This window comes from Leptosomus discolor, chromosome 2 (assembly GCF_034619465.1).
Source record: "Leptosomus discolor isolate bLepDis1 chromosome 2, bLepDis1.hap2, whole genome shotgun sequence".
Classification (NCBI taxonomy): Eukaryota; Metazoa; Chordata; class Aves; order Leptosomiformes; family Leptosomidae; genus Leptosomus; species Leptosomus discolor.
Genome location: NC_141392.1, coordinates 73,152,069 through 73,165,447, shown reverse-complemented (window position 1 = coordinate 73,165,447; position 13,379 = coordinate 73,152,069). Strand labels below are relative to the sequence as shown.

The following is a 13,379-nucleotide window of genomic DNA, read 5'->3' as shown; positions in this document are numbered from 1 at the left end:
TTTTGGCACATTTTACACTGTAACCCAGAACACAGATGAATAATCTTTTCTGTATAGCAACAATTATATCTGCATAGCAGATAGGTACATCTGTATAGCAAAGAGCTCTTGGCCACCTAGTTCCAGCAAACAAAATTTTCTGCATTACATATAAACCTGTGACTTAGTGCCTATAGACTAATTTTTATGGAAATGGAACGTATCCTGATGCATCATATTTTTGTAAATGTGGATTTGGATTAAATTATTATGGTTTGGCAAAGGGAGGCTGCAGGTTAGAATCTATAATGAACTTCAGGAGGGAAAGGAAATTAAAATGAAAAAGCTGTGTTTTAAACTAAAACAGAAGACCATCAGTAGTCTGAACAATTAAGAAAGATGAAAAATTCTACATGAAAAGACATTGCACTAATGGTAACGGAAGACTAGTCCTGACTTTAGAAGTCCCCCTGGAGCAGGGCACCACTAGCAACAGGACAGCGGTCGTGATGAGAATCCCTTGGGATCGCACTATGTAGTGGGTAGCAATGTGTTCTGGCCAAATCTGTGCCCAGTGTAATGACACAGAAGGATTTTTATCATTCCTAAATTTTAAACAGTGTTAACGGTGCCGGCATACATTGTCACTTGGTCAGTCCTTAAAAGTGGCTGAGTAGTTTGAGTTCCCAGTTAGGACTTAGCAGTAAAGTCACTTCTCATCCAGGTCTAGGTTTTCCAGACATCTGATTTGGGGGGCTTTTCCTTTTGAGCCTTGCCTAGGCTTAGTTCCTGCTGGAGGACAAGAGAATGTGTTTTTTCGAAGTAATTCAGTTCAATGCGTAAGTGGGTTTGACTTTGATAATTTCTATGGCTTTTTCTTAATCTTCTTTTAGAGAAGGTGTGACTCACAACTGAATCTGTGTCTTTGTGCTGTGGAGGAGGAGTGTGAGTCAATTTTTAAAAACCTGTCTGAACAGAAATAATCTTTATTAGACAAAGACGGTCAGGCTATTAGTTTTTTTCATCCTATAGTCAGTAACAGAAGACTTTTAAACTCTGCGTGTAAAAACATGCAGGTGTCCAAATGAAGCATATCCTCATTTTTTTCTGCTGTTTCATGTCTCCTTGTTACACATTTCATCGCAAGTTGAAGGGCTTTGCTTCAGTGACGTATCCCCAGCCATTCCAGGTAATCTGACTAAATTCTTTTGCATCCTGCTGAATGATGAAACGCTCTTAGTAGCCGGGAGAGTCTCAGTAAGAGCATTCACTCCTCTGTGAAACTTGCTCCCTCTGGTGTTTCAGCAGAGCCAGTGCTTGGTGAAATTTGAATCCAGGTTTATGACTTAATTACGTCACAGTAATGAGGATTTTTTTCTTTACAAGACCTGTAAGGTTATTTAAAAACTTATTGTATCTTACTGTAAAATAAAATTTTGTTCAGTCAGGGTTTTCGTAGAGACAGTCAGGGGTCATTGCAGTGAATACAAAAGCAATACATGTACCTTCTCATATTACTCTGAATGCCATCTTCCCTATAAATAATCCTTCCATTTTATTATATTATTCCATTATATTCCCAAGTTTTATGCTTATGGAATTAAAGAAAAATAATTTGTCAGTCTCATTTTGGAACCTTCATGTAGAAACTTAGCTTGTTGTTTGGGTTTTGGTTTTTGTTTGTAATGTAAAACTACTTGTATCTGTCAAGCTAGAAAAAAAATGGCATGTACACATGCTTCTAATTTAAATTGTTCCCAGAATATTTCTAGAAAACCTATTTTGGGAACATAAACTGTCCTTAATACTGAACTGGAATTATATTTAAGAATACCAAATTGTGGTGAGAAGGCAACTTTCTGTATCCATCTGACATGAGGTGTTTCAAGGATTTAATCCTACTCCTGGTGAAACTGATATTACAAATCCCTTTTACTCCTTGAAGGGTCAGGACCAACCTATCATGGACAGGTCATGTGAATAGCAATGGAGACGACAGAAAATGGTTGAAAAAGCAGGAGGTTGACAGGTTCCTGGTAAAGGCAAATTAAAAGATAATGACAGAGATATTACAAGCTCCATTGCGCCTATCCGAAATATTTATCTTCTGTCGGTTTTAGTGGATTATTACGTACTTTACAATACATTGCTCTCTCACTGAGGTTGGGAAGGTGTCATTACTAAAAACATTATTAGTGAACAACCAAGTTGAAATTTCTCTTGAACAAACAGTTTCTGTAAAAACAAACTCCTGCTTCAATTGGTCAGTATAAGACATGTGATGGTCCTTCGGTTCTCACCTACTACACAAGAACTTGATATTTCATCTTATGGCATTATTTGGGGAGGAAAAAATCTCTCCCTTAACATGGCAGAAAACTGAATAATCCTGTTTTCTTTTCTGCTTTTTTATTATTATTATTGTTTGGAGTTCTGTAGTTCTCCTGCCTTAGAATTTGGATCCATGCTTACAACTCAGATAAGGTCAACTGACTAACATATGAGACACATTGCATAGAAGAACTTTGTAGTAAATGAAATGTTTCTTGCATGCCTAAGATTGTAAGTCACTCAGACAAGCTTCTTACTGCACTGTGGGGAAATACTTTCACCTGTTTGGTTTAGTTCTCTGTGCTTAATAATCCAGAATGCTTTCCCCAGTCTTGGACTCCTGCAGGCATCTCTGTATCCATTTTGTTTGGCTCACGTAAAGGACATTTTAAAGAAGCTGAAGAGGAAGAGTTTAAAATTCCCAGATGAGCACTGTGAAAGGTGTTTTTAGATTGGCATTTTACATGGGGCATGTTCCTGCGCTTGCAAATGGCATAAAAAGTTACTGCCTGGCAGGTGAGATGGAGTGACTGGTTGTATATGTGCACATTAAACCTGTCCCCACGGTGAAATGAAACGTTTGCCTAAACGAGGAGAAAAGGAAGCAGGTGTGCAGGTACACGTTCTCAGCTGCCAGATGGCAGCCACTTAGGTTTGATTGTTTGATCACTTGCAATCATCTGCAACACAGAAATTGAAATGAGAGCAGGAGTGGGAGCAAAATGAGCTTGTGTCTTTTGAGTGTATAAAATTTCAGTAACATGCTCAGTCTGTCTTCTGTCATATTTAGGAGGATAAAATCCTTGAAGACCTGTATCCCATTGAAGCCAGTGAGAATTTTGTCATGGGAACATGACCAAATCGTTGAGAGGCACGCTTCTATCAATCCATAAAATATCTCTTAGTAGTACACAGTCAGTTGTGTTCAAATACCAACAGATACAAACATATCAAAGTGTATATAGCTAGAAAGAATCAGTTAAGTTATTTAGACAGTCTGTGGCACGATACCTTTTTTTTCTATATAGCACTCCCACTCTTTGGGCAAAAAATATTTATGCAAGAATGCAACCATAGATCCAGGAAAAACCAAGAAAGACTTTTATTAACACAATGATTGTGTTGAGCTAATCATGAAAGAGCACGAGTTTAAATAAATATTCCAAGAAAATTTGTATTATAGCCGTTCTACTATATGTTTCCATTCATAACAGCATGTGCTGCTGTTCCTTGTATTTTCTAACAATGCATTTCTGTAAATGAATGATTATATTCTATAAATGCAGTCACATTAATGATTTCATGAACAGCAGCCAGCTGTACTATAATCACACACTGGGCATTCGTCTTTGGCATCTGAATAGCTACCACATCAAGGCCCCTCGCAGCTGAATAATTTTTCCAGTCATATCGCAGCTTACCTAAATATTGAGTATTGTTCTAGTCCTGCCTGTACCAAATCCATCCACAGCAGGCTATTCTTGTGTGGATTTCTGTTCTCACTTACGAGGGTATATTTCATTCTTCTAGATGATTGCATTTTTTTCCACTTGACTATCTTGTAATTGCTAACTGTTTTATATGCTCCTCATTTTTACTTTCTAGTATAGGTTTTATTGTACACTTAGTCAATAGTAAAATAGTATGCTAGCCAGCAGTAAAATTATGTTACCACGGTTTGAATGCCTGCGAAAGGCGGGTTTAAGTTGTAACAGCTGGATGCAGGCATTGTGTGTCCATCCTCACTTTGCCATCTTATATTCAGTTATATTAATACAGAAAACATACTACTGGCAAAACCTCCTACATCTTTGATTTATTAGAGACCTTATTTCTTGTAGGCAACGAGCAAAGGGAATAAACACTAATAGCATTACATTGGATTCCCTGGCTTATCCTGGGATACTGACATAAACAGTAGGCCAAAAGTTCCGAATTTTCAGAGAAAACCAGTATGACCTTTTACTATCACAGAGACTTTGGCTGTCTAACCATGGGAAGCATATGAAGGCAAAAAGAGAAATCCAAAGACAATTGTATAGATTTTTTAATACTTTGTCATTATAAGACAATGTACAAGCGTATGCCCACATTTCACAAAAAATGCAGTTCTGTAAGCAATAATGTCAGAGATTGCGTATTATCAAGTAAATACTATGATTGCAACTTATACATGCAACTTTGGCAATTAGGTAATTTATACTTCTAAAACACCACAGAATTTCATAGAGTCATAGAATGGTTTGGGTTGGAAGGGACCTTTAATGGTCATCCTGTTACTCTTTTTGGTTTTCTAATGCATTTACAGCATTCCAAAATGCTTATCTTATCTACTGGTCTGACTCTGTTAGTACTAAGCTGTCCATCTCATGGCAGGATGTTCTTGAATGGATTTCATATGTTCTTCCACAGGTGCGCTTCTGTGCCTTCCATTACATTAGCTCTTTGTTGCCTACAGAGACTTGGAATTTCCTGCAGCTGAACTCCTGTATGACAATTGTCTCTATGTATAACTAAAGATATTTTTGTCTCCAAGTTTGTCCTACATCATTTTTGGTGTTACTGTTTCTTTAAGTACAGTTACTGATTTATTCTATCCACTAGCCCATAAATTTGTACTTACAATGGCATTTTTTTGCATAGAAGTATATTTATCTCTCTGTACAAAAACATCTTACACTCACATGTGTAATGTGCACGCATAGATTTTGGTTTATAGTGGCCTTTACCAATGAATACAGATAGGGGCAAATTCCTGAAAGACCTGCATATAAGTATATCTGCTGTAGTGTTCTCAGACAGAGTTATGCCTTTGATACTCAAATGGTTTCTGATGCCTGACAATTTCCATTTAAAAAGGAAAAAGAAAACCTTATTTCTACTTCTGTTTCTTTTTGGCTTATCTTGAGTCCTTATACAGCTGGGAAATTCCTTTTAAAAAGCAACTGTGACAGAGCTACTATTGCTAATATAATTTAAGATTGGTTCTGATAGGAGCATTTTAATGATAAAAATAGAGAACTCTACTTTGTGTCCTATATCACTATAAATAGTCTGAGACCAGCATTAATTATAGATACATTTTCCATATTCAGTTCATATCTTCTAGCAGAAAGAAGGTAATAAAAGAAACCCTATATAATACATTATATTAACACAAGAATCTGACATTAATGTTCAGATATCAGTGAAAAATAAGTGAACAAGGATTAAAATGTTGTCTCATTGTTGCAGAATGCATAGAGCTAGATGCAAACATGCTGTGTATGTCATTGGCTTTGGCACAAACGGTAATTTAAAGCCTAAAGCTGAAACAGGACTCCTTACATGTCTGTTTTCTTGGGACTTGATAACCAGCCCTGCAGTCTGGAAAACAAAAGAGCTGTTTGTGTGTCTGGTTTCTTCATGACTATTCAGGGAAGAGTTTTGTTGCTCTGTGGAAGCTGCCTCTACAAACATTTTAAATGTACCACACTCACAAATATGAATTGTTCATGCAGGCTTTACTTTCATAAATACTCCGTCCTGTTTGGCTTAGCCCCATGTAAGTGGGATTTGAGTGGCAGGACTTTTCTTCCTTGCAGCCTAGTGAGAGTTCAAGTGGTAACCAGGCTCTTGCCTTCTGTTTTTTCTCATCAAGTAAGTGTTTAATTGAGGGTGTAGCAGGAGGGGAAGAGAATTGGAGCAGGGCTGGTGGTGGTGGAGTGGAGGTTCACAGAAACCCTCCTGCTTCACAGCCCGCCCACCCACCCAGGAGAATAGTGGTGTTCTTGTTTTAGTCAAACTCCTGAAATGCAGAAATGAAACTACGTTTAGGAAGGAGACATTGCTTTATTCGATAGTGCGCAGAAACAAATACTTGAGGAAAGTTCCCAAATCGAGTGCAAAGCTAAACAGAAAACTGAGCATGTTTATGTATCAGAATTTGCATGTCTCACTTACGTGCCACACACATCATTATTTGTCATACTCAACTCCACCTTTCTACCTTATTTGCATATTGCTAGCATTGCAAAACTGTTCTCCACATCCATGGGGGTCTCAGGTGGTCGTCGGTGGCCGTTTGAGTAAGCACCCCCTACTTATTCTGAGACAAAGTTCACTTCAGGGCGCAGCTGGAGTTGTTACTCGTGCAGAAACGCTTTGCCAGCCTTCAGACATCCTTGGCTGCTCAGGTAGCTCAAGTCCTTGAAGCTGTTCTCTCAAGATAAAAAGCATTCTGTGCATCCTCCACTGCAAGTCCTGGTGGTTATTTTGGTTTTTACACACAGTTTCACTCTTGATCCCATGCACAGTTTATAAAGCTAAAAAGTACAAAAGAATTACTAGAAAATATTTACATAGGGCACCTGTCCAAACACTGTCAATGGGAGGGTGCCCAGGAGTCCCCACTGCTGTTAACGAATGGTGTGGGTACCCAGCCACCCTCTGCCAGGCTGCCAGCCACTGCACAGCAGGGCAGGGGCTCAGCCGCATCCTCTGGCCTCTGCTGTTATCCCTGCAGTTTGGGGCGCTGCAATATTGGCATTGGCCCTGGCTTCTGCTGAGGATGTAAGGCAGAGGCTCCTGCTCATCAGCACAAGGCAAGGCAGAAATGAGGCCCGACCGAGCTTTACAGCACTGTCACTGTGTAGAGGAGAGTCCTGAGGTCAACCAGCTGCTGTTTGCTCATCAGGGGACACCATGCAGTTCTTGGTAGTTTGACAGCTCTGAATATAGATATTTTCAAAATAAGCACCTTATTCCACATCCTTTGTAATTGGGGTTTTTGATGTAAGCAGGTTTTGATTGTTGGCTAGCAAGGGAGAGAATCATTTCCAGAAGTAAAATGGATGTATTGTATACTGTTGTAGTTGTTGAACCACAAGCAGATTAGTTACAGGGGAATGAAAAAAATGTTTTTTCAAATGCTATGCTCAATAAATTTGACTTCAACAGACCTGAGAGATTGAGCCCTGTAAAGTTTGCATCAATAGAAACAGCAACAGCATTTTGGCAATGCTGTAAGAGATGTTCTGTTGTCATGTAAGTATTTTTATCAAATATATAAATTGTCTTAAATTTCCAGTATTTCATGCTAGTATTTGCAGACATCCATACAAAAATGGCCTCAGAAATCCAAGAGTTCTGACTTGATAGAGCCTGTAGATGACCTGAAATGGCAAAGTGGTCTGTTCAAATATATACTGTCTGTCCAGAGTATGTTACCATCTGCTTGCTGCAAGAGGTCACCACCTGCCAGAGCACACCAGGACGTGTATTCAAATGTATCTTCAAAACTGAAGTTTGAACTCCACTCTCCTAATTGTAAATGTAGCTGCTTTAACATGCAAGTTTCTTTAAGCCCGTAAGCTAGATTGGTATCAACTTGAATTGCCCATGCTAGCATCTCTGCAACTCCTTCATAGAAACAGAATCTGACAAAAAGTTTATATTTTTTACAATAAAATGGCAGTGGAACTGGACATGGGAGTAAATGATCTTGCATTAACAGTTACTTAATTTCTGATCAGTATGAGAAAAAAGGAGAAATCAAGCGTAGCAGGTATCATAGAATAATAGAATGTATTGGGTTGGAAGGGACCTCTCTAACGAGGTCAGGTTGCTCAGAGCCCCATCAAGCCTGACCTTGAATGTCTCCAGGGATGGGGCTTCCACTACCCCTCTGGGCAACCTGTTCCAGTGATCCACCACCCTCTTATTAAAAGAACTTTTTCCTACTGTCCAACCTAAATCTATGCTTTTCTAGCTTAAAACCATTACCCCTCGTCCAATCACCACAAACGCTTGTGAACAGTTCTTCCCCTGCCTTCTTATAGGCCCCTTTCAGGTATTGGAAGATATCCTTAGACATTCACGTAGCATGTAAGAGAGCCCGTGTTCACGTCATTCCTTTTCTGCTAGATTTAGGTTATAATTTTAGACTAACTGAGACTTCCAAAGGATGAGCTTGAAATACAGAGCGAGAGACTAATTCCAGGTTTGATGATTAGGACATCCACACGCAGAGAGGTATTGTAAAGTTTGAGTCCCTGTCGCCATGTGAAGTGGAGAGTGTCAGATAAGTGAGATTAAAGCACAAAAACAAAATCACGTCAGCACCAGGACTCAGCATACTGGAACCGTGTTCCAGCAAGGCAGAAACAGTACTTCTGCCTGGCTTGCAAAATGGACTTGTGCGTAGTAAGCGAGTGCCAGTCCACGTGCACGTGTATTTCTCCCTTCTTCCTTTTTCTTTTTTTAAGGGCTTCTGTTTAATCCTGGTGCAGAACAGGGGAAAATCTGGAATCCCAGAGAAGTTTGTGAGCTAAAAATAATTGGGTTTTGCACAATTCTGCTTACAGAAACCCTTTTTTCCTCCTCATGCTCAATGCAGGAATTAATCCGGGCTAGCCACTGTTCATTTGGGTTCTATTTTACATGAAATGATATTTACAAGTTTAGTTTTCTCTGTTTGCCCTTGTTTGGGTAATGTTAAAACAGAAGAAATTGGGAGAGAAAAGAATGCAGAATCACAAATAGACCACTCACAAGATTTTTCTTCAAAACTTTTAGATAGATTTCCCTGGGCTCTAAACTACAAAATTCTTGTAGACTGACTGACTAGCAACGACCTTTCCAACAGCGCTTTATGTATAATTTTAAATAATTTCTTCTTTCCCATTCTTCATAAGAGAGTGATGAACTCAACACACAGGCTATGCACAAAATTAGTTAATTTAGTTTTGTTATTTTTTTAATATTCTAATGGAGAGTGTACATCATGTTAAATTTCTAGAAAGCAGCTTTTTTTTCTTTGTTCTTAAGCTGATAGCACTCAATAGAATGAACAGGTCTTTGTGCTCAAAAAAGCAGCATTAGAAATTGCATGTTCCTCTCAGCCTTCCTATGGCAAGTTAGCTGGTACAAATGGGAGAGGGGTGGTCTGCAATGAAAGTAGCATGAAGTCAGCAGCCTGTGTCTCTTTTGTTTCAATGAAATTGTCAGACCTCTAGTTTGTGTATTGTTCAGATTGGCAAAAACTGTGTTATTAATAAGCAAGAAGTCAAAAGCTGTGCAGGTGTTCCTTGCTGAATTCATTCCTTTTACTGCCCACGAGGAAGTTTTGTTTCTGACGTGAGCATAGGCATCATTATCCACAGCTGAGGTAAGTATTGAACGCTACCATCACTCATTGAAGCAATGGGTGGACATGGGGGTGCATATTCATCTGTAGTACAGAATTGTAGTACTTTAAGGAACTATAGCAGATATCTTGCATTTAGCCCACTACTACCAAAGGGGTGGGTTAGGTGTTCACTTTCTAACAGGTAATCTTGTACCCTCTTTTTAAAGACCTGCACTTACAAAGATCATACAACACCCAGGCAGCTTTTCAAGTGTGTCAGTACCCTTAAAATTAGAAACTTTCTTACCATTTCTAATCTAGGGTTGCAGAAGTGTAAGCTCACTGCTTCTTGACTCATTGATCTTGGTCTTGGGACACATTATTCTTTTTTCTTTTTTTCTCCCAAGCAGGAGCTTTCTACATGTTTGAAGACTGCTATTATTTCTCTCTTAGATTTATCTTTAAGCTGTAAAATCACACGGTCTTTTGCATTAAGCCGCCTCCCACACACACCCCCCCCCCCCCCCCCCGACCTCTGATGGTTGCTGTTTGCGGATCGTTGCCATTTGGGGTCATTTCCGTGGAACTGCTCGTTTCGGTTCTGTTCTGTCTTTTAAAAGTTTTATCTTAAAAGTGCAGGGCATTTCCTAAGGCCCTTCTGCCTTCATGGAGGCCAATAAACAGAGAAAAGGAAAAAAAATAAGGGAGAGAAAAAAAAAGAAAAAAAAAAAAACAAACAAACAAACCAAAAAACCGAACAGCCCAGGAAATGGCAGGGACCTGCCCTCCCGGCACCCCTGTTTTGGTGGTTCTCGACAGCAGAGAAGCAGCGATGCTTCGGGGTGGCGGCGCCGCTCCCCGCCCGAGGGCACCGTCCTCCGCGCCGCCCCGCCGGGGCCGGGGCCGGGGCCGGGGCCGGGGCCGGGGCCGGGGCCGGGGCTTGGGCTTGGGCTTGGGCCTGGGGAGGCCAGGGCCGGGCTCCGCGCTCCGGCGGGGCTGCCGGGCGGCGGGTGCCCTGCTCGCTAGGTGGCACCACCCGCCCGCGGTACCGGGGAACCAGCGCCCGGAGGGAGGCGGTGGAGCGCGGGACGAGGCCGGCTCGCTTCCCAGCGCCGTAGGGCCGCGCTGGGGGGGGGGGGGGGGGGGCAAACAAACACGCGTACATGTAGGTTTTGTTTGCTCTCCCTGTGCTGGCTCCTTGGAGGTAAAAGAATGCCTTTATGCTCCGCCTCACTGCGGAGTCCAAATGGAACCTACCTCTCTTCTCCTCGGTTAAAGTCTTTGGGTCTTACCCTGACGGCCCTTCTTGGTACATCTGCCTGTTAATATTTCTTTGATACAAGGGGACTGGAAATACTCTTCTACAGTCTCATCCAGGAAATGGTTTATGGAGCTCTATCGGACAGAACCATCAAAAGTGCTCGTTGTGTAAGTGACTTGAGAGCTCTATTAACAGGATAGCTAGTGTGAGATGCCAGGCACGACGAGTGAGACTTTCATTGTGTGTAATATGACAAATAAGCTTAAGAGAAGGTGGTGCATCACCTACAGTAGAGGTAGTTATTATTGAACGCTACTTGTAAGTTAGAAAAATCATGAGATCACATAAAGCACGCGCGACTCGTAACTTGAATTTTCTGGACATAAAGATGAAAGGTGAATAGCCTGTTACAAATCTCCCTTATTGTCACACTCTTCTGTATTGTCTTTTATTTTCTGATACAGTTGAAAATGCCTCATTTTAAGCATAGTTCTTCCCATTACCCCATTCTTGTGGTGCTTGTTGCTTTGCAGTTTCCCGTTGCCCATCAGGTTGCTGTTGAAGCGGCATCTGTACAGGAACGTTAAGTAGCAAGCAAAACTGGAGTCTACATACAGCTTTTGGGCCATTTGTACCCATTTGGAAAGTTTGCCACGGTAGACCCAGAGGTTGGAATTAACACCATTTGTTATTGTCAGTACACAGTTCCTCAGGAGACAGAAAAAGGTTATTTCTTGTTTTAAGAAAAAATACGGATTTTCTTTACAATGTGTATACATATATTTATATCTTTGTATGTGTGTGTGTGTTAGTATGTATATGTGCATATGTAAGAGGTATATGATGCTACTTCTTCCAGTAAACGTATTTCTGAGAACTTTAACTTCATTCTTACTGCAACAAGTGCCATTCAATGCTTGAAAAAGAATTTCATTTCCTCCCCAGAGCTGTTTTAATTTGAGATCTACAGAAAAGGCGATTGCCTGTAATGTCTTCTTGATGGAGCAGTTACAGCTGAGTAAGACTTTCAGCTTGTTTATCAGCAACCTGTAGTCTAGTCTGGGTGTCATTTTAAAATATCTATGGCCTGTATTTTATTTCTTCATTATGGATTTCATTTTCACACAAAACGTAACAGCATGTGTCATGCAAGCCAATGGATTCAAGTAAGCCCCATCAGGTGTATGAATAAAAATGTTCTCTGATATTGGACTTCCTGCCAAATTAGGTGCCAGCATTTCTTTTAGACTACAGTGGCATCCTGAACAGATCCCATTTCTCGCCTTCTTAGCTGTATTCAGTTGAACAAAGCACTTTCCTCCTTCTGTGCTAAATTGTTTTGCAAGGTTTTTTTGTGATGTGCTTACCAGGTAATGTATTTTAAAGGTCTGTGAGTTGACCCCAGGTAGAGCTTAACAGGCATTTAAGTATGCAAAGTTTGTTGGGAGGAGAAGGTATTCAGTGCAAATGGTCATAATGTATGTAGAAGAATAATCTCAAATATACTTACTTCCATGGCAAAGAGCAAGCTTGTGTGACAAATGAATGGAGCAGTATCAGTAGTTTCAGCAACCTGAGTACAGGTGAAAATGGAGCTTTCCAGAATATTTCTGATAATTTCCCACTGATAGGTCATCTGCCTATAAATATTAACACCATGGCAATACTTATATAACAAATGATCCATGTAAATCTTTATCGGGAGGAAAAAATGTGAATTTTGTTGCTTTGAGTAACCACTATATCACCTTTCTGTCTTTTACTTCTAAGCATAGGTAAGCATGTTGAATGAATCCTATAAGAAGACATTCTTGACCATGGAACAAACCAGATTTTTCCACCTGCAGAATATTCACTTTAGATGTTCAAACATTGCAGTAGGGATTATGAAGTTCTGGAGAATCAGCCTGATTTAACTGCATGTGTTTGTCCAAGAAATGGTAATTAACCTCTGCGTGGGTTTAGTGCTCAGTCCATGTGTTGCAAGAGTGTTGTCACAAATTAATTGATCTCATACAGTTTGATAAATCTGGTCTGTTATACTGCAAACTAGCATGGTAATGTAAAGCAAGGAAGTGGATTATTTTGAGAAAGAAATAATTTCCTCTAAAACGTAGCAACAGATCCTGTCCCACCTCCAAAGTACATCCTTCCTGCTTTGTAGTGTACTGTGGAAACATCGCTATGTTGATGTAAATATTAAAAGCAGAAAGAAAAGAAAAAACAAGGACAGAAGGAAATGCTGTTTCCAAGTTTTGTGTGTACAAAACTGTGGAAGGTCATTCAAACTACCCACATCTAGTCACCTTTCTAACAAATGTCGTGTGTTAACAGTCCTCGTGCAAACTTTGCCACATATCATGTGCTTCTCCTGACTTTTTTAAATTTGTCTATTTACTAAACCTTTAGTAAATAGACCCTTTACTAAAGGAAGGGATCTGCAAGCATGGGATGATACAGGGCAAGGACTGCAGAGTGGGGCTAACTCTGGCAGTGGGAACAGTTGTACCAGAAAGGTAGAAGTGGTCTCAGCCACTTGGGAATGCTGATAAGAACTGATAACATACAAAAATAGCCTGGCTTTCTCTTCCAGTCTCCATGGACCTCAACAAGAAGCAAGAATAATTCTACATGCAAAAAACCATGCAAGCATCTGGCTGTGGCATTGCACTCCTAGGAGCCTTGACTGTTCTGCAGCCA

The 13,379-nt window shown here is 40.3% G+C and overlaps 1 protein-coding gene across 2 annotated transcripts in view; it reads left to right on the top strand.

The window, feature by feature from the left end:
* Positions 1 to 13,379, top strand: part of NT5DC1 (5'-nucleotidase domain containing 1) — a 153,892-nt gene that overhangs the window by 82,202 nt on the left and 58,311 nt on the right. The gene's annotated exons all lie outside the window — the stretch shown is intronic.